Raw genomic sequence first — 22,798 nt, forward strand, 5'->3', positions numbered from 1 at the left:
TTGCCCTGTCGCCCAGCCCCAATCCATATCCACTAAATCAAGCTCTCCTCTGCTCAAGCCGTATCAGTCACATCCTAACTTCCCAAAGGAGCAGGGAGCACCCACTACTCCCACGGGAATCAGTGAGAGCGCCACACCTCTGAAAAACAGGCCTCTTATTTTAACCAGTCCTATTAATCTTTGAATCGGGACAACAGAAGTTCACTGATGGATCCCAAAGTGCTGAATCCTTCAGCAGGAAATGGACCTAACTTTATGGAAGAATCATCGAAATACTGTCAGATCTTTTCACTTCCCTGTAATAGTCTTGGAGATAGATAGATAGATAGATAGATAGATAGATAGATAGATAGATAGATAGATAGATAGATAGGAACATGAACTTCCTGACTCATCTAGGTTCAGTTTCAAGGTACCGAGTCTCAATTCCCAACTGAAATACATTAAAAACTTGCACCATCTTGTTATTCTTCTTCCGAATTATTGCCTCTTTCTACTGATGGGAAGAACGCAAAGAGTCATCACATCTTGTATTCATTCATCATTCGAGGAAAAGATTTAATTAGAAGATGATTTGGGATCAATGTTACGAACGCATCTAAATTCCCATCTCGGTGCTGTACACTCCGCCTGCACACTAAGGATACATCAGATAGGTCACAATGGTGAGTAATGTGTGACTGGCAGAGTGGTACAGTTCAGTATTACCTCACCTTCAGAATGGGCCTTCGCCACGGTCCATGCAAGTCAATGGAAAGACTTGGCGATATATTATGAACCCAAAGAAAGGATTTTTTTTCTTTTAAACAACCGATTTAAACAAATTTCTGACAAATGACTGTTCTGTCTCCCGGACGCTTTTCTTCTCCCCACTTTTGCCTGGGTAAAACCACATTGAAATCCTTGAATTCTGCTACGACTCAGTGGTACTAAGCTGTTGGCAGGGGATGTCTTTTTCCTCTCTATTTGTACAGCACCTACAACCACAGGATACCAGCCCACGGCTGGGCTCCTAGGCGTTGTGACAATACACAGAGCAATAAGTGCTTCAGACTGAGAAATGGACTTGGGTGGGTTTTCTTCATTCTTCACCCCGAACAGTCTCACAGGCATCCAGAAATCAATGGCGCTCACACCAGAAGTTAACCTGGACAGCAATGAATCGTCAGTGGCAGTTTGAAGCACTGTGGCTTGTTGCCGCTATCAGTGAGGGAAGGTCCCCATCTTTCTTGAATTACACAGTTCAGCCCTGCTTTTCACAGCTCTCGCCAATCCCTTCCACCCCTACATGGCAGGAAATTGAAGTCACACATTTTATAGTGTCAAAGGACTTTTGGGGAGGAAACACCAGGTACTAACAAGCTCTTTAGCCGAACAGAGAAAGGCAGAACAAGAACCAATGGCTGGATGTTATAACCAGACCAATTCAAATGAGAAATAGACACCATTGTTTAGCAGAGAGAGAGATTAACCATTGGAACAAACTGCTGTGGGAAGTGATGGATTCCCCATCTCCTGTTGTCTTCAGATCCAGCCAGGATGCCTTGCTGGGACAGATGCTTCAGTCAAAGACAAGTTGTTGGGCTCAATACAGGCACAACAGGGTGAAATTCTCTGGCCTGTCTTATGCAGGAGGTCAGACTAGATGATCATGATGGTCCCTTTTGGCCTTAATGTCCACGAATCTATTAATCTATTTCAGAGGCAGAAATATTGTGCTCGTTGCAGCAGGAGATGGTGAGACGGTTCCATTCTGTGAAGAGCCAATGTCAGAACATAAGCACCCAAACTTCACAGCAGCAGGAGTTGTGGTGAATCCTTAATCTAGCCTGGCCAACGGAGTGGAGAGGACTGGGCTGGGTTTGGAGGCCTCAAAACTAAGATTACTGGGGCAGTTTCTAAAGGCCGTCTCGCTGGCCTGGACCCTTGAACTTGGCCCGGTTCCATTGAAATCCATTGAATCTGTCTCGCTGTCATTTCAGTCACGCACCTCTGCAACTAGGCAAAGTTCTTTCTAGAACATTTGAAGGGAATGCAAAGATAGAAGCAAATCCAAGAATTCCAGGATTTATTTAAACAAGACGGGAGCAAAACATTATGAAAACAAAGCATTGAGTTGTTTGTTTCAGCGAATACTGTTCCCCAACTCTAGTTTCATTTCCTCGTCTTTCAGAATGGAGGGGGAGGAGGAGGGAATTGCTTGGCTCTGAAATGGGAGAAGGTTGGGAATTTTCCAGCAAAGAAGATGATTCAAACAAGGAATTTAAGGAGGTGGAGGTGGAGCAGGTTCGGGTTGCTACATACAATGTCCTCGCACTGTCCATCCCAAGCCTCCTTTGCAGAAAACTGGGCTCAGAAACGCTATAAAAGGTCTCTTTTCATAATGCTCCTCAATCCACTTGGCTTCTCAATGCTTCTTGGTCTCTCAGTCCTGTAGGTGAATTAGGTAAGTCTCTTTCTGATTATTGAAGGCTGCCTTGGTCGTAGTCATTATCTTGACCCTTTGTTCTGCAGAGATCTATTTATGACAACACGACTGTCCTGTATAAGGATGTGATTTATGGATTATTTTGCCAGCACTGGTGATTGGAATTAATTATATCTATGTCACTGCTTAAGAATCTTCTGCAGGGTTTGGACCCAGGGCATTCAGCACTGTAAAACAGACCTCTGCAACTTGAGTTAGAGGATTAAGGCCCTGTCTAGAAAATCATTGAAGCGTGTTCTTAGCCTGAAGCACAAGCATAAATTAATTCCCTCTTCAGTGAAGCACTTAGAAATAGAGACATTAAAAAAGGAAGTCCTGCAGTCTCAGGGCTAGATCCTCAACTAGTGTAATTAGAAGAGCTATTCTGAAATCAACAAAGCAATGTGGATGTACATGAGCTGAGGATCTGACTCTCAGAGTTTAATCTGAGGGTTCCAGTTGCCTGGACGTGTGTGCATAGCCCCAGAGACGTTTAAGTGATTGAAGAACTATATTATTGATTGGAATGAACAGTTTCAATGACCACCGGAGACTAGAACAAGGTAGGCAGGGTTCTTCCCCCCCGGAGTCAAACCATTCCGCTAGAACAGTTATGCTGCTCCTTACTGATTCCAAACCCCTCAAGGCAGCTAAACGGCTTGAGAATAAAGCTTTTCCACTAAATCCTTTCTTCTCTGTTGATTCATTTAAGAGCTTTCAGGCTCTTTGGGGCTCTCGCAAGGCGCAGTTTGAACATTTGATCACCGCATAGCTTTCGTGCTATCGTGCCTGATCAGTCCAGCACTTTGGGCTGTATTGTGCAACCCATACTCACGCATTCTGTGAACAGAGCTACGCGTGGAAATAGCACAATGTAGCTCAGTCAGGTGTTTATTATCTAAAGAGAGAGGCACCTAACCCAACCAGCAGCTCTCTTGATAGAGGTCTCAAGAGATGCAAATGAAAAGCCTTGCGTTGGGAGTCCTAGCAGGGATACATTCTCAGAAGCACGGCTATGTTGCCATTGCCAGCAGAAAATAATGGAACCCCAATAAATGGTAACCCCAATGCACAATTCACTGGAATATTTTCTCTTAATCTCACAGGGCATATTCAGTTGCCCAGTAAGAGCCGATGACATGTATGCCCGAAAAAGGAGAGGTGAGGTTTAGCTTGCGATTGTCAAAGGAGTCTAAATCCTATTGATATTCACTGAGAAGAGAGCATCTAATTCCCTTAGGCTCTTCTGGAAAACCCCATGTTGCAATGAAGGAAAATACTGGAAGATTGTCTTATGCTCACAAGGGCTGTGTTCTTACTTTCCTTTCAGGTTTACTTAATTCGTTGAAATAATGTCTCACCAACATCAGCAACACTGTAAGCAAACCTGCCTGCCACCACCAATGTGTCCACCCCAGTGCCCGGAGCCGTGCCCCCCACCGAAATGCCCGGAGCCATGTCCTCCACTCAACTGCCAGGAGCCATGCCCTCCACCCAAGTGCCCAGAGCCGTGCCCTCCACCAAAATGCCCTCCGCCTAAGTGCCCACCTATGCAGAAGTACAACTGAAGTGATATGAGTATCCACCGGAGCATCAACAGCCACGAAATGTCAAGCAAACTTACAAGTTTCTGTGTCCAACTTATTTCATATTTGGTTCTCTCATGTTCTCCCTGGCTTGGCTTCTGGGGGGTATCAGAGCCCTACTTGTACACTGTGTATTTATTCAGTCATCAGTATCCTCTAGAGATTGGTATAGTCTGCAATTGGCTTTGTATCCCTGAAATATTGGTATTTAGGTGATAATGGAGTAAATTCATTCGCCTGTTTTCCATTCCATATTTCATTGTAGACATGCTGGAATAAAAATGATAATTTATTGTATCCACTGGCTCCTGGTGTTTCCTTTACCTTCCAACTCTATTTTTCTCGGCTAGCTAGACATTGCTACGGCACCCGTTACTGTGAGCTCCTCACACACATTACTACATTTATCCTGACAATCACCCTGTAAAGCAGAGGTGTGTTATGTCTGTTGCAGGTGGGAAATTGATAGAGAGAGAGAATAAGTGACTTGACCAAGGTGACATTGGATGTCTGTAGCAGAGCTGGGGACAGACCTCTGAGACTTTAGGGCTCAGTTCTGTAATTTAATCAGAAGACTATCCTTCTCCTGGGGGCCTATTTTCCTCCCTGTCTCTCTGCCTCCTAGGTGATGAGGAGTTATGGGTAAGAGCTCATTGAAAAAATATATTTTTCACACGAGTTCTTTTTTAAAAAATGTCAAAATTTCATGCAAACATGTTTTGTGATTTTTCAGTGAAATAACAAACAAACAGAAAGCTGAAAAATACTCAGTCTGACTTCTGGTTTTTCATCAGAAACCCAGAAAATGTTTGACCAAAATTAGTTTTCCACCAACATTTTCATTTTTATTGTAACCCCTTATTTCACCATAAAATATTTCTGTTGAATAATTTGACTAGTTCTCGTGATGTGGTTTTCTTACACTCTTTTTTTAAACTTAAAAAAAAAAAACAACTTGGGACTGAAACACAACCAAAAGTAGGATGAAGGATCAGTTTGAGCAGAGGGCGAGGTTTGAATCAAGTGAAAATTTGCTTCCACCTCCTTTGGATCTGGAAGCAGCTCTAGGTCTTGCTTGTTCCTCTCTGAATCATACACGTTTCAGTCCCTGGCACACAGCACAGTCTGTCACCACTCAGCTGTGCTTGGGGACTGTGGTTTCATAGTCAGGTTGAGTTGAGGGTGTTGAGAGAGCTGTCAGGGATGGGGCTTGTGAGGAGCAAGGATAGTCGGCTGCGTAATTTCTGTGAGGATTGCAAGGAGAAAGAACCAGAAAGATATTGGAGATAATCGGAAAGATAATGGAGTAAAATTTAAGAAATCAATTCGCAAACACCCAGAAGATAATAAGGTGATAAGTAAGAGTCAGCATGGATTTGTCAAAAACAAATCATGTCAAACCAACTTGATAGCTTTCTTTGACAGGATAACAAGCCTTGTGGATGGGGGGAAGCAGTAGATGTCGTATATCTTGACTTTAGTAAGGCTTTTGATACTTTCTTGCATGACCTTCTCAGAAACCAACTAGGGAAATACAACCTAGATGGAGCTACTATAAGGTGGGTGCATCACTGGTTGGAAAACTGTACCCAGAGAGTAGTTATCAGTGGTTCACAATCATGCTGGAAAGGCATAAGGAGTAGTGTCCTGCAGGGATCAGTTCTGGGTCCGGATCTGTTCAATATCTTCCTCAATGAGTTAGATAATGGCATAAAGAGTATACTTATAAAGTTTGCGGATGATACCAAACTGCGGGGGGGTTGCAAGTGCTTTGAAGGATAGGGGATTTTTAAGAGCAGGTTGGACAAACAGCTGTCAGGAATGGTCTAGAAAAATAATACTTGGTCCTTGAGTGCAGGAGACTGGACTAGATGACCTCTCGAGGTCTCTTCCACTTCTATTATTCTATGATTCTATGGGGATGGGAGGGAGAGGAAACGGGGAGGAAAGGCGATCCGAATCTTGGAGGGCACAGAGTGTGAAATCTGGAAGCTGGCTGGGACAGTTGGCAGTGGGTGCATGGGCTGGCATAACAATTTCCGCATCAGGTCATCAGCAGGGTTTGGACCTAGCAACGCTGACCTCACATCACAGACCTTGAGCATTGGAGCGAAAGAGCAGCTCCGTCAGCCGGAAGCATTAGTAGGCTAGCATACCATGTTGAAATTCCATGTTATGTGATTAAGCCCCTTCGTTTTCAGTTCAAACCCATTTTTACCGAAAAATTCCCGGGGTTTACAAAAAGTATTATTCATTCTTTTCTGATTTTCACCCTTCTTTTGTATTATTCAAATATAGAAAAAATAACTTGTTTTATTAGGAAAATACAATACTTTGCACGAGACAACTGTATTACGATAATACATTACTCTGTGTGGACATGCCAAGCGGCCTGTTTATGAAGTAAGGCTATGTATATGTCTAGAAGATACACACAATAAACAAACAGATACACACACAAGCTCTGAAGTGTGTGTGCAATGAACGTACTGGTGAATCTCACGCCCACCACATACACATTTCAAACGGTTAGCAGATAACAGTTTAAAGCTCTGACACACTAAAATAGGAAGAATATGAAAGTCTGTATCAGAATACATTTCAGAACACAAGGAGGATGCATTCAAAAGTTAAAACAAAAACAGGAGAAAAGGATGAAGTTGAGTGTATGCAAATGGTGTGGCCCAATTATTAAATATAAATATTTACAGGCTAATAGTTCTACGTCTACAACAGTAAGCTCTTTATTCAAATGGAAAATTTGATTTGGGGATTAGAGAGATATTCTGTATTTTCTTAAACTCACAGGTGGCATTGTGTTCTGTTTTAGTTCTGCAGGAAACCACATTGATGAATGGAATTCAAAGCATTAATCTACTGAATACTTCCCCCCGGTCTTTCCGTCCAATCAAATAAACCCCAATATTTACCCAGAAAAAATACGAATAGTTTTTGCACTGATTTTCACCTGCTTCTGTTGTGGTGGTAATAAACACTGATAAGTTCCTGGGACAAACTAAATAAAATACAAACTGAAAACAAATGGCCCTATATGTGAGCTAGCCAGCAGAGGGAGGCACAACCCACATTTTACGAGGCTGCATCACTGTGAGATCCAGGAAGGTTGAGTTGTAGGCTCACAGGAACCAGCTGCTTCGAATAACTTCATCAGAGAACACCAGGGCTGAGATCCTGCACAGCGGCCTCCAGAATAATCCCCCTTGTGGCATGCGGAATAGCGATTGCTGGTTCCACCTCCTCCCACCTCTGTCCCCTTTTCTGGCATGCCCAGGCAAGGCCAATCTATACGGCCTGCAGTGGCACATTGGGAATAATCTCTCCCACCCATGCTAGAGCTAAAATCTTTCCCTCTTCAGTCCTCTGACTATATCTTATCTGTGTCAGCTATGCGCAGGGTGTTTGCTATTTACATTGGTTGTTTCTTCACTAAGAGCATCTTATGAAATGTAAATTAACAGAAGAGGTGTTTTTAAGCAAAGTGCATTATTCCTAATTTTCAGTATTTTGAAACTAGAGTTTTTCCATGGATGGGGGAGGATGAGAACGAAACACGGAGACCTGCGAGTGATATTGGTCATGCTAGATCTGCAAATGGGATAACCCTGGGCTTCACATTTCATATTTCTCCTGTTGTCTCAGCCCTTTGTTATGTCAAAACAGGGCACCAAATTTTGGCCTAGGTCTTTCCATAGCTTCATCTTAGCGGACCTGCATTCACAAACTTTTAAATAAAATAAAGGGTAAGTGTTCTTAAATTTCTTATTTATGGCTAGCTAAGGAAGATGGGCGGGGGTGAGATTTTACTCCATTTTCATCTAAGATTTACAGTCTTTTAAAAACCAAACTAAAGCTATGGGAAGCCACAAATGATGCTGAAAGACATCATTTTCCCCCTGCCATTTCTACCTGCAGGAGCAAAGGCAACAGGTCATTGGGGGCTACTGCGATCAAATTGCTACCAATGATGTCGGAATTGCATTGTGTGGCAGATATACTGCAGGGCCCATTCAGGGGTCTCCCGGACTAGAGCCTCCAGCACGCTGGGCTCCCAGCGGGGGAATTTTTGCACTGCAGCACTGAGATAGGAGGCAGCAGAGGGTGGGTGCACAGAGCAGGGAATACAGGCTTCTGTTCGGCGTTTTCAGTTCATTCCTGCAGAGGCAGAGCACACCTGTTGCATTCCAAGAGGCGCACGTATGGGGTTCCCCTCCAGTAGGTCCTCCCTGAACCACCATCTTTCCTTCCAGAGCAGGCCCAGAAGGAGGGTTGACAGTTTGGGTTGGGCGTATTCTTGGAGGTTTCATCATATGACATCATCTTTAATTCACCCAGAAGTGGCGGAAGAGAGAGAGGAGGCAGCCTGAGGGTGGGCAGGCTGGGATTCTGGGGAGTGAGGAACCAGGTCCAGCCTCAGGCGAAGGGGAGAGGGGGAGACTGGGCCACTTCCTTTCCTCACTCACTGAGCATGTCACCACAGCTCTCAACCTCACATGTTCCCACCACGTTCCTCTTTATGCGTATCATCAGAACATCCACGCAAGCTAAACACATTGCGTTCCTCTACTCTCGAAGGGAAGGGTCTTTTGAAAAGGAAATAAAAGGAAGGAAATCCTGGGCCTGAGAGCCTGTGACTGCTCAAGAGAATGAAGCACCAGGAGGCAGACAATGGCGTGGATCGTAGCTTTTATTACTGCACATCTACATGACAAGACGGGGAAATTTCCCAACAACAATCACTCTACAGCACAAGCGACACAGGGTCTCTCTCCCACCCATACGCAATATCCCAGGGGTACAAAGTCGGTCAGTTACACATTCCAAGGGAAGGCCTTGATACTGTGAGCAGAAAGAATCTGCAAAGTGAGGACAGAGATTGGAAATATTCCCAGAAACACGTCACACTGCAGGGGGAATGCCAGACAAGTGGAGTCAGGAGAGAGCTACTGCACAAGGGGCTGCAATTCATTTTCATTCCGTAGACGTTGGTGGTTCCCGTGGGCCCTAACAGAACTTCTTTTCTTTGCAGCAGTGCTGCAGAGGTGGGCATGGAGGGCACGGATCCACGCACTTAGGAGGGCACGGATCCACACACTTAGGAGGGCATGGCCATTGATCCACGCACTTAGGAGGGCACGGACAGGGATCCACGCACTTCGGGGGGCACGGATACACGCACTTAGGAGGGCATGGCCATTGATCCACACACTTAGGAGGGCACGGATCCACACACTTAGGAGGGACACGGATCCACGCACTTAGGAGGGCACGGACAGGGATCCACACATTTAGTCTTGACCTGCTTCACACAGCATGGAGGAGGCAGGCAGGGCTGTTTGCATTGCTGCTGGTAAGACATCTTCCTGGGACGTGGGCAAAACTGAAAGAAAAAGGAGTTTTCAGGGTTTGCAAAATCAAGACAAACAACTGTATTTTCTTATTAGCATCATGCACCAGAACATTCAGCAGAATCAGAGGCTGGGCCCTTGGGAACACTTCTCCAGAGAGAGCATTGCCATTGCAAACCACTTCAGAAAGAACAAACCTGGGGGAGGATGGACTGAAATCCCATCCTGAAGCCCTTCAGTGGGATTAGTGAATTAAAGTCAAGATACTTAAAGAAAGCCCTCTTGTGAGCTGTAATATATTTTGGAAGAAGAAACCAAAAAATGAAATCCCAGCCATAAAGTTAGCTCCCAATAATCAGAAGGAGACTTACCCAATTCACCGATGGGAGCAAGTGAAGCAGCCAAGGCGATTGAGGATCATTGAGGTGTGAGCCTTTTTATATGGTTCCTGTGGTTTGGTGTCCGGAAATGAAACACCTCAGAGCTATGTGGTTGTGAATTTTCACAATCCAAACCTCCTCCATGTACAGACTCTTCAATTGCTTGGTTGCATCACTATTTTTAATAATTATTTCGATAATTCTAATTATTTTAACAAGAGACAATGACGTTATTTGAGGAAATGCTGTGTGTGAGTTGTAACACCTGATCTATGTAATTCAAATTGGAAAAAAGAATTCAATAAAGAACTGGATTCTTTGCTTTCATGAATGAATTCTTATGGATTTCTTGGGACTGAAACACAACCAGAAATAGGAGGAAGGATCAGTTTGAGCCAAAGAGCAGAGCGGGAGGTTTGGATCAGCTACACATTTCCTTCCACCTTCTTTTAATCTGGAGGCAGCTCTTGTTCTTGCCTGTTCCTCTCTGAACCATACACATTTCATGTCCCTGGCACACAGCACAGTCTGTCACCGCTCAGCTGTGCTTGGGGATTGTGGTTTCAAAGAGAGGTTGAGTTGAGTGTGTGTAGAGAGGTGTCAGGCATGGGGCTTGTGAGGAATGCCAGGAATGCCCGGTCGCAACGGGACTCTGACGGCTCTGACTGGCACTGCCATCTGGGCCCTTAAATGTCTGGTCGGCAGCGCAGCAGGCCTAGGGGCCCCGCACCCTCTCCCGCACCCCAACCTCCTGCCCCAACCTGGAATCCACGCACATGCCCAAAATCTTTCCCAGAGCCCCCACGCCACACAGACTGCCACACCCAACCCCCTTGCCCAACCCGAACCCCTCATCCCTCGCTCCCACCCCACACCCCCAGCCAGAGCTCTCACCCGCCTCCAGAATCCCAACCCCCCACTGCAGCCCGGTGAAAGTGAGTGAGGGTTGGGGAGAGTGAGTGATGGAGGGAGGGAGGATGGAGCGAGTGGTGAGCAGGGTCTCATAGAAGAGGTTGGGCGGGGCGGGGGCTCAGGGAAGGGGCGGGGCAGGGGAATTCTGCTTTGGGTGATTCGAAAGTTGGCAACCCCGTGTGAGGAGCAAGGAGAGTAGGCTGTGTAATTTCTGTGGGGGTTGCCAGGAGAAAGCACCATATGAGGATGGGAGAGATAGGAAAGGGGGAGGAAAGGGGATCAGAATCTTGGAGGGCACAGAGTGCGAAACCAGGAAGCTGGCTGGGACATCTGGCAGTGGGGGTGTGGGCTGGTCTAACAATTTCTGCAACAGGTCATCAGTAGGTTTTGGACCTAGCAACGCTGACCCCACATCACAGACCTTGAGCATTGGAGCTAAAGAGTAGCTCCAGCAGCTGGAAGCACTAGTAGGCTAGCATACCAGATTAAAATTCCACGTTCTGTGATCTAGCCACTAGATGGAGACGCAACCCACATTTTACGAGGGTGCATCACTGGGAGACACAGGAAGGTCGAGTTCTAGGATCGCAGGGACCTGTTGCTTCTAATAACTTGACCAGAGAAGATCAGGGCTCAGACTCTGCACACCGGCCTGCAGGATAATCCCCGTAGTGCCTTGTGCAATAGCGATTGCTGGCGCTCCTCCCATTGAATCCTTGCTGAGCCTGGAGAGCAGGTCTGATCAGATCTTCTCCAATCCTCACAATACTTCATAGGTTTGTGTAAACTTGAGAAGTTCCTGTTCTTGTGATGTAAACTCCCTGCGCCAGATCCCGAGCTGGCATAAATCAGCGCAGCTCCATTAAAATGGCATCCGTATGGTGCTAAAGACACGTACCATGGGCAGGATTCACCATTGCCTCAGACTCCCTTATACCTATAAGTGTCCGCCGGTGAATTCCCCCAACATCCTGTGCTCTCTGCCATCTCTTCCCTGAAAATAGGGGGCAAGAGAGGGGAAGGGGGAATGGGTTTTAATCAAGGTGATCCATAAGGGCTGGGAGCAGCCACTTCAAGGTAGGACAGTCCCTTACACTGCTCTAAATAGATCTACGGGGTAACGAGTCCCCCTTCCCCATAGGAAAGGTGAATAGAATTCTTCCCTCCAAAACAATTCAATCAAAATTATTTTTCTCCCTTTTCATCAATATTTTGTATGAAATGTTTTGGGTCTTAATTGAATAAAACGAAAACATCCAGTCTAAAATGTGGACTGGGTTTTTGAAATTTTTGTAGTTTTCTAGGTTTTTGCTCTATTGAGGAAAACACAGGATTTGGGGAACAATTTCTGCCTCCCCAATCAAAAAAGCATTTTTGGTCAAAAAAATGTTCTGATTGAAAAGTTCTGAGCAGCTATTGGGAAAAGAGAACAGGAAGCCACGTTTGTACCGTCCTCCATCCCGCACCTTGTGTATGCAACCCTAAGAAACAAATTCTGCCCTCAGTTACACCTGTGCACCCCCATGGGGCAGCATTGGACATGGTTTCCTTAGGGTTGGGGAAGGGCTGCTGATAATGGCAAACCAGCATTGCCCTGTCGCCCAGCCCCAATCCATATTCACTAAATCAAGCTCTCCTCTGCTCAAGCTGTATCAGTCACATCCTAACTTCCCAAAGGAGCAGGGAGCACCCACTACTCCCACGGGAATCAGTGAGAGCGCCACACCTCTGAAAAACAGGCCTCTTATTTTAACCAGTCCTATTAATCTTTGAATCGGGACAACAGAAGTTCACTGATGGATCCCAAAGTGCTGAATCCTTCAGCAGGAAATGGACCTAACTTTATGGAAGAATCATCGAAATACTGTCAGATCTTTTCACTTCCCTGTAATAGTCTTGGAGATAGATAGATAGATAGATAGATAGATAGATAGATAGATAGGAACATGAACTTCCTGACTCATCTAGGTTCAGTTTCAAGGTACCGAGTCTCAATTCCCAAATGAAATACATTAAAAACTTGCACCACCTTGTTATTCTTCTTCCGAATTATTGCCTCTTTCTACTGATGGGAAGAACACAAAGAGTCATCACATCTTGTATTCATTCATCATTCGAGGAAAAGATTTAATTAGAAGATGATTTGGGATCAATGTTACGAACGCACCTAAATTCCCATCTCGGTGCTGTACACTCCGCCTGCACACTAAGGATACATCAGACAGGTCACAATGGTGAGTAATGTGTGACTGGCAGAGTGGTACAGTTCAGTATTACCTCACCTTCAGAATGGGCCTTCGCCACGGTCCATGCAAGTCAATGGAAAGACTTGGCGATATATTATGAACCCAAAGAAAGGATTTTTTTTCTTTTAAACAACCTATTTAAACAAATTTCTGACAAATGACTGTTCTGTCTCCCGGACGCTTTTCTTCTCCCCACTTTTGTCTGGGCAAAACCACAGTGAAATCCTTGAATTCTGCTACGACACAGTGGTACTAAGCTGTTGGCAGGGGATGTCTTTTTCCTCTCTATTTGTACAGCACCTACAACCACAGGATAGCAGCCCATGGCTGGGCTCCTAGGCGTTGTGACAATACATAGAGCAATAAGTGCTTCAGACTGAGAAATGGACTTGGGTGGGTTTTCTTCATTCTTCACCCCGAACAGTTTCACAGGCATCCAGAAATCAATGACGCTCATACCAGAAGTTAACCTGGACAGCAATGAATCGTCCGTGGCAGTTTGAAGCACTGTGGCTTGTTGCCGCTATCAGTGATGGAAGGTCCCCACCTTTTTTGAATTACACAGTTCAGCCCTGCTTTTCACAGCTCTCACCAATCCCTTCCAGCCCTACATGGCAGGAAATTGAAGTCACACATTTTATAGTGTCAAAGGACCTCTGCGGGAGGAAGCACCAGGTACTAACAAGCTCTTTAGCCGAACAGAGAAAGGCAGAACAAGAACCAATGGCTGGATGTTATAACCAGACCAATTCAAATGAGAAATAGACACCATTGTTTAGCAGAGAGCGAGATTAACCATTGGAACAAACTGCTGTGGGAAGTGATGGATTCCCCATCTCCTGTTGTCTTCAGATCCAGCCAGGATGCCTTGCTGGGACAGATGCTTCAGTCAAAGACAAGTTGTTGAGCTCAATACAGGCACAACAGGGTGAAATTCTCTGGCCTGTCTTATGCAGGAGGTCAGACTAGATGATCATGATGGTCCCTTTTGGCCTTAAAGTCCATGAACCTATTAATCTATTCCAGGGGCAGAAATATTGTGCTCGTTGCAGCAGGACATGGTGAGACGGTTCCACTCTGTGAAGAGCCAATGTCAGAACATAAGCACCCAAACTTCACAGCAGCAGGAGTCTGTGGTGAATCCTTAATCTAGCCTGGCCAAACAAGCTCTTTAGCCGAACAGAGAAAGGCAGAACAAGAACCAATGGCTAGATATTATAACTAGACCAATTCAAATGAGAAATAGGCACGAACATTTGAAAGGAATACAAAGATTGAAGCAAATCCATGAATTCTAGGATTTATTTAATCAAAACGGGAAAAAAAATTATCAAAACAAAGCACTGAGTTGTTTGTTACAGCCAATGCTGTTTCCCAACTCTAGTTTCATTTCGTCTTTCAGAAAGCGGCGGGAGGGGGGAGGAGGGAATTGCTTGGCTTTGAAATGGGAGAAGGTTGGGAATTTTCCAGCAAAGAAGATGATTCAATCAAGGAATTTAAGGAGGTGGAGGTGGAGCAAGTTCAGGTTGCTACATACAATGTCCTCACACTGTCTATCCAGAGCCTGCTTTGCAGGAAACTGGGCTCAGAAACACTATGAAAGGTCTCTTTTCACAGCGCTCCTCAATCCACTTGGCTTCTCAGTGCTTCTTGGTCGCTCAGTCCTGTGGGTGAATTAGGTAAGTCTCTTTCTGATTATTGAAGGCTGCCTTTGCCGTGGTCATTATCTTGACCCTTTGTTCTGCAGAGATCTATTTATGATAACACGACTGTCCTGTTGAAAGATGGGATTTATCGATTATTTCACTCTTTGGCCAGCATTGGTGATTGGAATTAACTATATCCATGTCATTGCTTATGAATCTCCTGCAGGGTTTGCACCCGGGGCATTCAGCATTGTAACACAGACCTCTGCAACTTGCGTTAGAGGATTAAGGTCCTTTCTAGAAGGTCATTATGTCCTTAGCCTGAAGCACAAGCTGAAATTCATTCCCTCCTCAGGGAAGCATTCAGAAATCAAAACAATGCAAAGCACTGGTTTTTTGGTTCACTGGGAACTGCAAAAAAAATTTTTTTAAGTGTTTCAGGTGGATCAGGAAACAAAATAGTTCAAAAGTTTTGGTGAACGGAAAATGTAAACAAAATATATTTGGGGTTGAACTAAACCTTTAGACTGTGAGTAGGTGCCGTTTTTTCATTTCTGTTTAAATAAAAGTGAAGAAAATTTCAAACCCTGAGTCGCAGGTTTTTAACCATTCTGGACCAGCCCCCAAAGGGGACAGGCAACCCTCTTTCCAAGCAATTTACACTGGTGCTTGCTGAAATAGTTTGCATCTGCCAACCACGCCCCTTAAATATGTCCCACAACATGCTCGTCTGTGGTTCAGCTGAATGTCTCACCTTGCTTTCTTTAACCTTTTTTTCACTCTGCAATTGATATTAAAATGGCAATTGTAGCAGAAGAAGAAATGTCATGGAAGAAGTTTCAGGGATTCAGAAAAAAAGACCTAGGAATGCTCAGGGTTAGCGTTACTACAAGATATTTCAGGGTAAATGGACAGGAGAAGCCCAGAAGACAAAGGGAAGAAGGAGTAGAGACATTAAAACAGGAGGTCCTGCAGTCTCAGGACCTGATCCTCAAGTGGGGGAATTAGAAGAGTTATCTTAAGTCAACAAAGCTATCTTAGTTTACATGAGCTGAGGCTCTGGCTCTCAGAGGTTAATCAGAGGTTTCCAGTTGCCTGGACGTGTGTGTAGCCCCAGAGATGTTTATGTGATTGAAGAACTATATTATTGATTTGAACGAACAGTTTCAATGAGAGACTAGAACAAGGTAGGCAGGTTCTTCCCCAGGAGCCAAACCATTCCGCGAGAACGGTTATGCTGCTCTGTACTGATTCCAAACCCCTCAAGGCAGCTGAATGGCTTGAGAACAAAGCTTTTGCACTAAGCGCTTTCCTCTCTGTTGATTCATGTAAGAGCTTTCAGGCTCTTTGGGGTTCTCACAAGGTGCAGCTTGAACATTTTGTCACCGCTTGGCTTTCATGCTTTCGTGCCTGATCAGTCCAGCACTTTGGGCTGAATTGTGCAACCCATACTCACGCATTCTGTGAACAGAGCTACACGTGGAAGTTCCACAGTCTAGCTCTGTCAGATGATTATTGTCTAAAGAGAGAGGCACCTAACCTAACCAGCCGCTCTCTTGATAGAGGTCTCAAGCCATGCAAATGAAAAGCCTTGCGTTCAGAGTCCTAGCAGGGATACATTCTCAGAAGCACGGCTATGTTGCCATTGCCAGCAGAAAATAACAGAACCCCAATAAATGGTAACCCCAATGCACAATTCACTGGAATATTTTCTCTTAATCTCACAGGGCATATTCAGTTGCCCAGTAAGAGCCGATGACGTGTATGCCCGAAAAAGGAGAGGCGAGGTTTAGCTTGCGATTGTCAAAGGAGTCTAAATCCTATTGATATTCACTGAGAAGAGAGCATCTAATTCCCTTAGGCTCTTCTGGAAAACCTCGTGTTGCAATGAAGGAAAATACTGGAAGATTGTCTTATGCTCACAAGGGCTGTGTTCTTACTTTCCTTTCAGGTTTACCTAAATTGTTGAAATATGTCTTACCAACATCAGCAGCAGTGTAAGCAAACCTGCCTGCCACCACCAGTGTGTCCACCCCAGTGCCCGGACCCGTGCCCCCCAAGGAAATGCCAAGAGCCGTGCCCTCCACTCAAGTGCCCGGACCCGTGCCCTCCACCCAAGTGCCCAGAGCCGTGCCCTCCACCAAAATGCCCTCCACCTAAGTGCCCGCCTATGCAGAAGTACAACTGAAGTGATATGAGTATCCACAGGAGCATCAACAGCCACGAAATGTCAAGCAAATTAGCAAGTTCCTGTTTGTAACTTATTTCATAAATGGTTCTCTCATGTTCTCCCTGGCTTGGCTTCTGGGGGGTTTCAGAACGCTACTTGTACCCTGAGTATTTATTCAGTCATTAGTATCCTCTAGGGATTGGTATAGCCTGCAATTGGCTTTGTATCCCTGAAATATTGTTTTTTACATCCTTCAAAAACATGCCGTACCATACACCGGTCCTGAGGAATAAATGATAATGCTGTACATTCATTCGCCTGTTTTCCATCCCATCTTTCATTGTAGACATGCTGGAATAAAAATGATAATTTATTGTATCCACTGCCTTCTGGTGTTTCCTTTACCTTCCAACTCTATTTTTCTTGGCTAGCTAGACATTGCTACGGCACCCATCACTGTGAGCTCCTCACACACATTACTACATTTATCCTGACAACCACCCTCTAAAGCAGAGGTGTGTTATATCTGTTGCAGGTGGGAAATTGATAGAGAGAGAGAATAAGTGACTTGCCCAAGGTGACATTGGATGTCCGTAGCAGAGCCGGGGACAGAGCTCTGAGACATTAGGGCTCACTTCTGTAATCTAACCAGAAGACTATCTGGGTCCTATTTTCCTCCCTTTCTCTCTGCCTCCTAGCTGATGAGGAGTTATGGGTAAGAGCTCATGGAAAAAATATATTTTTCACACGAGTTCTTTTTTTAAAAATGTCAAAATTTCATGCAAACATGTTTTGCGATTTCTCAATGAAATAACAAACAAACAGAAAGCTGAAAAATACTCAGTCTGACTTCTGGTTTTTCCTCAGAAACCCAGAAAATGGTTGACCAAAATTAGTTTTCCACCAACATTTTCATTTTTATTATCACCCCTTATTTCACCATAAAATATTTCTGTTGAATATTTTGGCCGGTTCTTGTGATGTGGTTTTCTTACACTCTTTTCTTTAAACTTAAAACAAACAAACAAAAAAACTTGGGACACCACTTAGCTCCGCTTGGGGATTGTGGTTTCATAGTCAGGTTGAGTTGAGGGTGTTGAGAGAGCTGTCAGTAATGGGGCTTGTGAGGAGGAAGGATAGTCGGCTGCGTAATTTCTGTGAGGATTGCAAAGAGAAAGAACCAGAAATATAATGGAGATAATCAGAAAGATAATGGAATAAAAAATTAAGAAATCTATTCGCAAACACCCAGAAGATAATAAGGTGATAAATAACAGTCAGCATGGATTTGTCAAAAACAAATCATGTCAAACCAACTTGATAGCTTTCTTTGAGAGGGTAACAAGCCTTGTGGATAGGGGGAAGCAGTAGATGTGGTATATCTTGACTTTAGTAAGGCTTTTGATGCTTTCTTGCATGACCTTCTCAGAAACCAACTAGGGAAATACAACCTAGATGGAGATACTATAAGATGGGTGCATCACTGGTTGGAAAACTGTTCCCAGAGAGTAGTTATCAATGGTTCACAGTCATGCCGTAAGGGCATAAGGAGTGGGGTCCGGCAGGGATCAGTTCTGGGACCGGATCTGTTCAATATCTTCCTCAATGAGTTAGATAATGGCATAAAGAGTATACTTATAAAGTTTGCGGATGATACCAAGCTGCGAGAGGTTGCAAGTGCTTTGAAGGATAGGATTAAAATTCAAAATGATCTGGACAAAGTGGAGAAATGGTCTGAAGTCAATGGGATAAAATTCAATAAGGACAAATGCAAAGTCCTCCACTTAGGAAGGAACAATCAGTTGCACACATACAAAATGGGAAATGATGGCCTAGGAAGGAATACTGCGGAAAGGGATCTGGGGGTCATTGTGGACCACAAGCTAAATATGAGTCAACAGTGTAATGCTGTTGCAAAAAAAGCAAACATCATTCTGGGATGTATTCGTAGGAGTGTTAAAAGCAAGACATGAGAAGTAATTCTTCCGCTCTACTCCGTGCTGATTAGGCCTCAATTGGAGTATTGTGTCCAGTTCTGGGTGCCACATTTCAGGAAAGATGTGAACAAATTGGAGGAAGTCCGGAGAAGAGCAACAACAATGATTAAAGGTCTAGAAAATATGATCTGTGAGGGAAGATTGAAAAAATTGGGTTTGTTTAGTCTGGAGAAGAGAAGACTGAGAGGGGACATGATAAGAGTTTTCAAGTATATAAAAGGTTGTTACAAGGGGGAGGGAGAAAAATGGTTCTCCTTCACGTCTGAGGACAGGACAAGAAACAATGGGCTTAAATTGCAGCCAGGGCGGCTGGACATTAGGAAAAGCTTCCTACCTGTCAGGGTGATTAAGCACTGGAATAAATTGCCTAGGGAGGTTGCGGAATCTCCATCATTGGGGATTTTTAAGAGCAGGTTGGACAAACACCTGTCAGAAATGGTCGAGAAAGGTAATACTTAGTCCTGCCTTGAGTGCAGGAGACTGGACTAGATGACCTCTCGAGGTCTCTTCCACTTCTATTATTCTATGATTATATGGGGATGGGAGAGATAGGAAAGGGGGAGGAAACATGATCAGAATCCTGGAGGGCACAGAGTGTGAAACCAGGAAGCTGGCTGGGACATTTGGCAGTGGATGCATGGGCTGGCATAACAATTTCTGCATCAGGTCATCAGCAGGGTTTGGACCTAGCAATGCTGACCTCACATCACAGACCTTGAGCACTGGAGCTAAAGAGCAGCTCCGTCAGCCGGAAGCATTAGTAGGCTAGCATACCATGTTGAAATTCCATGTTCTGTGATTAAGCCCCTTCGTTTTCAGTTCAAACCCATTTTTACTGAAAAATCCCCGGGGTTTACAAAAAGTATTATTCATTTTTTTCTGATTTTCACCCTTCTTTTGTATTATTCAAATATAGAAAAAATAACTTGTTTTATTAGGAAAATACAATACATTGCACGAGACAACTGTGTTACGATAATACATTAGTCTGTGTGGATATGCCAAGCGGCCTGTTTATGAAGTAAAGCTATGTGTAAGTCTAGAAGATACACACAATAAACAAACAAATACACACACAAGCTCTGAGGTGTGTGCGCAATGAACGTAACGAAGTGAATCTCACGCCCACCACATACACATTTCAAACGGTTAGCAGATAACAGTTTAAAGCTCTGACACACTAAAATAGGAAGAAAATGAAAGTCTGTATCAGAATACATTACAGAACACAAGGAGGACACATTCGAAAGATAAAAAAAAACAAAAACAGGAGAAAAGGATGAAGTTGAGAGTATGCAAATGGTGTGGTCCAATTATTAAATGTAAATATTTACAGGCTAATAGTTCTACGTCTACAACAGTAAGCTCTTTATTCAAATGGAAAATTTGATTTGGGGATGAGAGAGATATTCTATATTTTCTTAAACTCACAGGTGTTTAATATGAAATATAAATATATTCTATATTATCTTCTGTTTTAGTTCTGCAGCAATCCACATTGATGAATGGAATTCAAAGCATTAATCTACTGAATACTTCCCCCCCCCCGTCTTTCCGTCCAATCAAATAAACCCCAATATTTACCCAGAAAAAATATGAATAGTTTTTGCACTGATTTTTACCTGGTTCTGTTGTGGTGGTAATAAACACTGATAAGTTCCTGGGACAAATTAAATAAAATACAAACTGAAAACAAAGGACCCTATATGTGAGCTAGCCAGCAGAGGGAGGCACAACCCACATTTCACGAGGCTGCATCACTGGGAGATCCAGGAAGGTCGAGTTGTAGGCGCACAGGAACCAGCTCCTTCGAATAACTTCATCGGAGAACACCAGGGCTGAGATCCTGCACAGCGGCCTCCAGAATAATCCCTGTAGTGGCTTGCGGAATAGCGATTGCTGGTTCCACCTCCTCCCACCTCTGTCCCCTTTTCTGGCATGCCCAGGCAAGGCCAATCTATACGGCCTGCAGTGGCATATTGGGAATAATCTCTCCCACCCATGCTAGAGCTAAAATCTTTCCCTCTTCAGTCCTCTGACTATATCTTATCCGTGTCAGCTATGCACAGGGTGTTTGCTATTTACATTGGTTCTTTCTTCACTAAGAGCACCTTATGAAATACAAATTAACAGAAGAGGTGATTTTAAGCAACGTGCATTATTCCTAATTTTCAATATTTTGAAACTAGAGTTTTTCCACGGATGGGGGAGGATGGAACGAAACACGGAGACCTGAGAGTGATAATGGTCATGCTTGATCTGCATATGGGATAACCCTGGGCTTCAGATTTCATATTTCTCCTGTTGTCTCAGCCCTTTGTCATGTCAAAACAGCGCACCAAATTTTGGCCTAGGTCTTTCCATAGCTTCATCTTAGCGGCACCTGCATTCACAAACTTTTAAATAAAATAAATGGTAAGTGTTCTCAAATTTCTTATTTATGGCTACCTAAGGAAGATGGGAGGGGGGTGAGATTTTACTCCATTTTCATCTAAGATTTACAGTCTTTTAAAAACCAAACTAAAGCTATGGGAAGCCACAAATGATGCTGAAAGACATCATTTTCCCCCTGCCATTTCTATCTGCAGGAGCAAAGGCAACAGGTCATTGGGGGCTACTGCGACCAAATTGCAACCAATGATGTCGGAATTGCATTGTGTGGCAGATATACTGCAGGGGTCTCCATTCAGGGGTCTCCCGGACTAGAGCCTCCAGCACGCCGGGCTCCCAGTGGGGGAATTTTTGCACTGCAGCACTGAGATAGGAGGCAGCAGAGGGTGGGTGCACAGAGCAGGGAATACAGGCTTCTGTTCGGTGGTTTCAGTTCATTCCTGCAGAGGCAGAGCACACCTGTTGCATTCCAAGAGGCGCACGTATGGGGTTCCCCTCCAGTAGGTCCTCCCTGAACCGCCATCTCTCCTTCCAGAGCAGGCCCAGAAGGAGGTTTGACAGTTTTGGTTGGGCGTATTCTCTGAAGCTTTATCATATGACATCATCTTTAATTCACCCAGAAATGGCGGAAGAGCGGGAGGAGGCAGTGAGAGGGCATGGCAGGCTGGGATTCTGGGGAGTAAGGAACCAGATCCAGCCTTTGGCCAAGGGGGGAAGCGGGAGACTGGGCCACTTCCTTTCCTCACTCATTCAGCATGTCACCACAGCTCTCAACCTCACATGTTCCCACCACGTTCCTCTTTATGCGTATCATCAAAACATCCACACAAGCTAAACACATTGCGTTCCTCTACTCTCGAAGGGAAGGGTCTTTTGAAAAGGAAATAAAAGCAAGGAAAACCTCGGTCTGAGAGCCTGTGACTGCTCAAGAGAATGAAACACCAGGAGGCGGACAATGCCGTAGATCGTAGCTTTTATTACTGCTCATCTACATGACAAGACGGGGAAATTTCCCAGCAACAATCACTCTACAGCACAAGCGACACAGGGTCTCTCTCCCGCCCATACGCAATATCCCAGGGGAACAAAGTTGGTCAGTTACACATTCCAAGGGAAGGCCTTGATACCATTACCAGAAAGAATCTGCAAAGTGAGGACAGAGATGGGAAGCATTCCCAGAAACAGGTCACACTGCAAGGGGAATGCCAGACAAGTGGAGTCAGGAGAGAGCTACTGCGCAAGGGGCTGCAATTCATTTTCATTCCGTAGACGTTGGTGGTTCCCGTGGGCCCTAACAGAACTTCTTTTCTTTGCAGCAGTGCTGCAGAGGTGGGCATGGAGGACATGGATCCACGCACTTAGGAGGGCACGGACAGGGATCCACGCACTTCGGGGGGCACGGATCCACGCACTTAGGAGGGCATGGCCATTGATCCACGCACTTAGGAGGGCATGGATCCACGCACTTAGGAGGGCATGGCCATTGATCCACACACTTAGGGGGGCACGGATCCACGCACTTAGGAGGGCACGGACAGGGATCCACACATTTAGTCTTGACCTGCTTCACACAGCATGGAGGAGGCAGGCAGGGCTGTTTGCATTGCTGCTGGTAAGACATCTTCCTGGGACGTGGG

General features: G+C 44.7%; 1 long non-coding RNA gene across 1 annotated transcript in view; it reads left to right on the forward strand.

Moving 5' to 3' along the window:
- Positions 1 to 17,151, forward strand: part of LOC122463749 — a 30,043-nt gene extending 12,892 nt beyond the window's left edge. Inside the window, exon 2 of the long non-coding RNA XR_006287359.1 lies at positions 16,555 to 17,151. This is a non-coding gene — a long non-coding RNA (uncharacterized LOC122463749). The remainder of the gene's footprint in view (positions 1 to 16,554) is intronic.
- The last annotated feature ends 5,647 nt before the right edge of the window (positions 17,152 to 22,798 follow it).

The sequence above is a fragment of the Chelonia mydas genome, chromosome 24, assembly GCF_015237465.2.
Source record: "Chelonia mydas isolate rCheMyd1 chromosome 24, rCheMyd1.pri.v2, whole genome shotgun sequence".
Classification (NCBI taxonomy): domain Eukaryota; kingdom Metazoa; phylum Chordata; order Testudines; family Cheloniidae; genus Chelonia; species Chelonia mydas.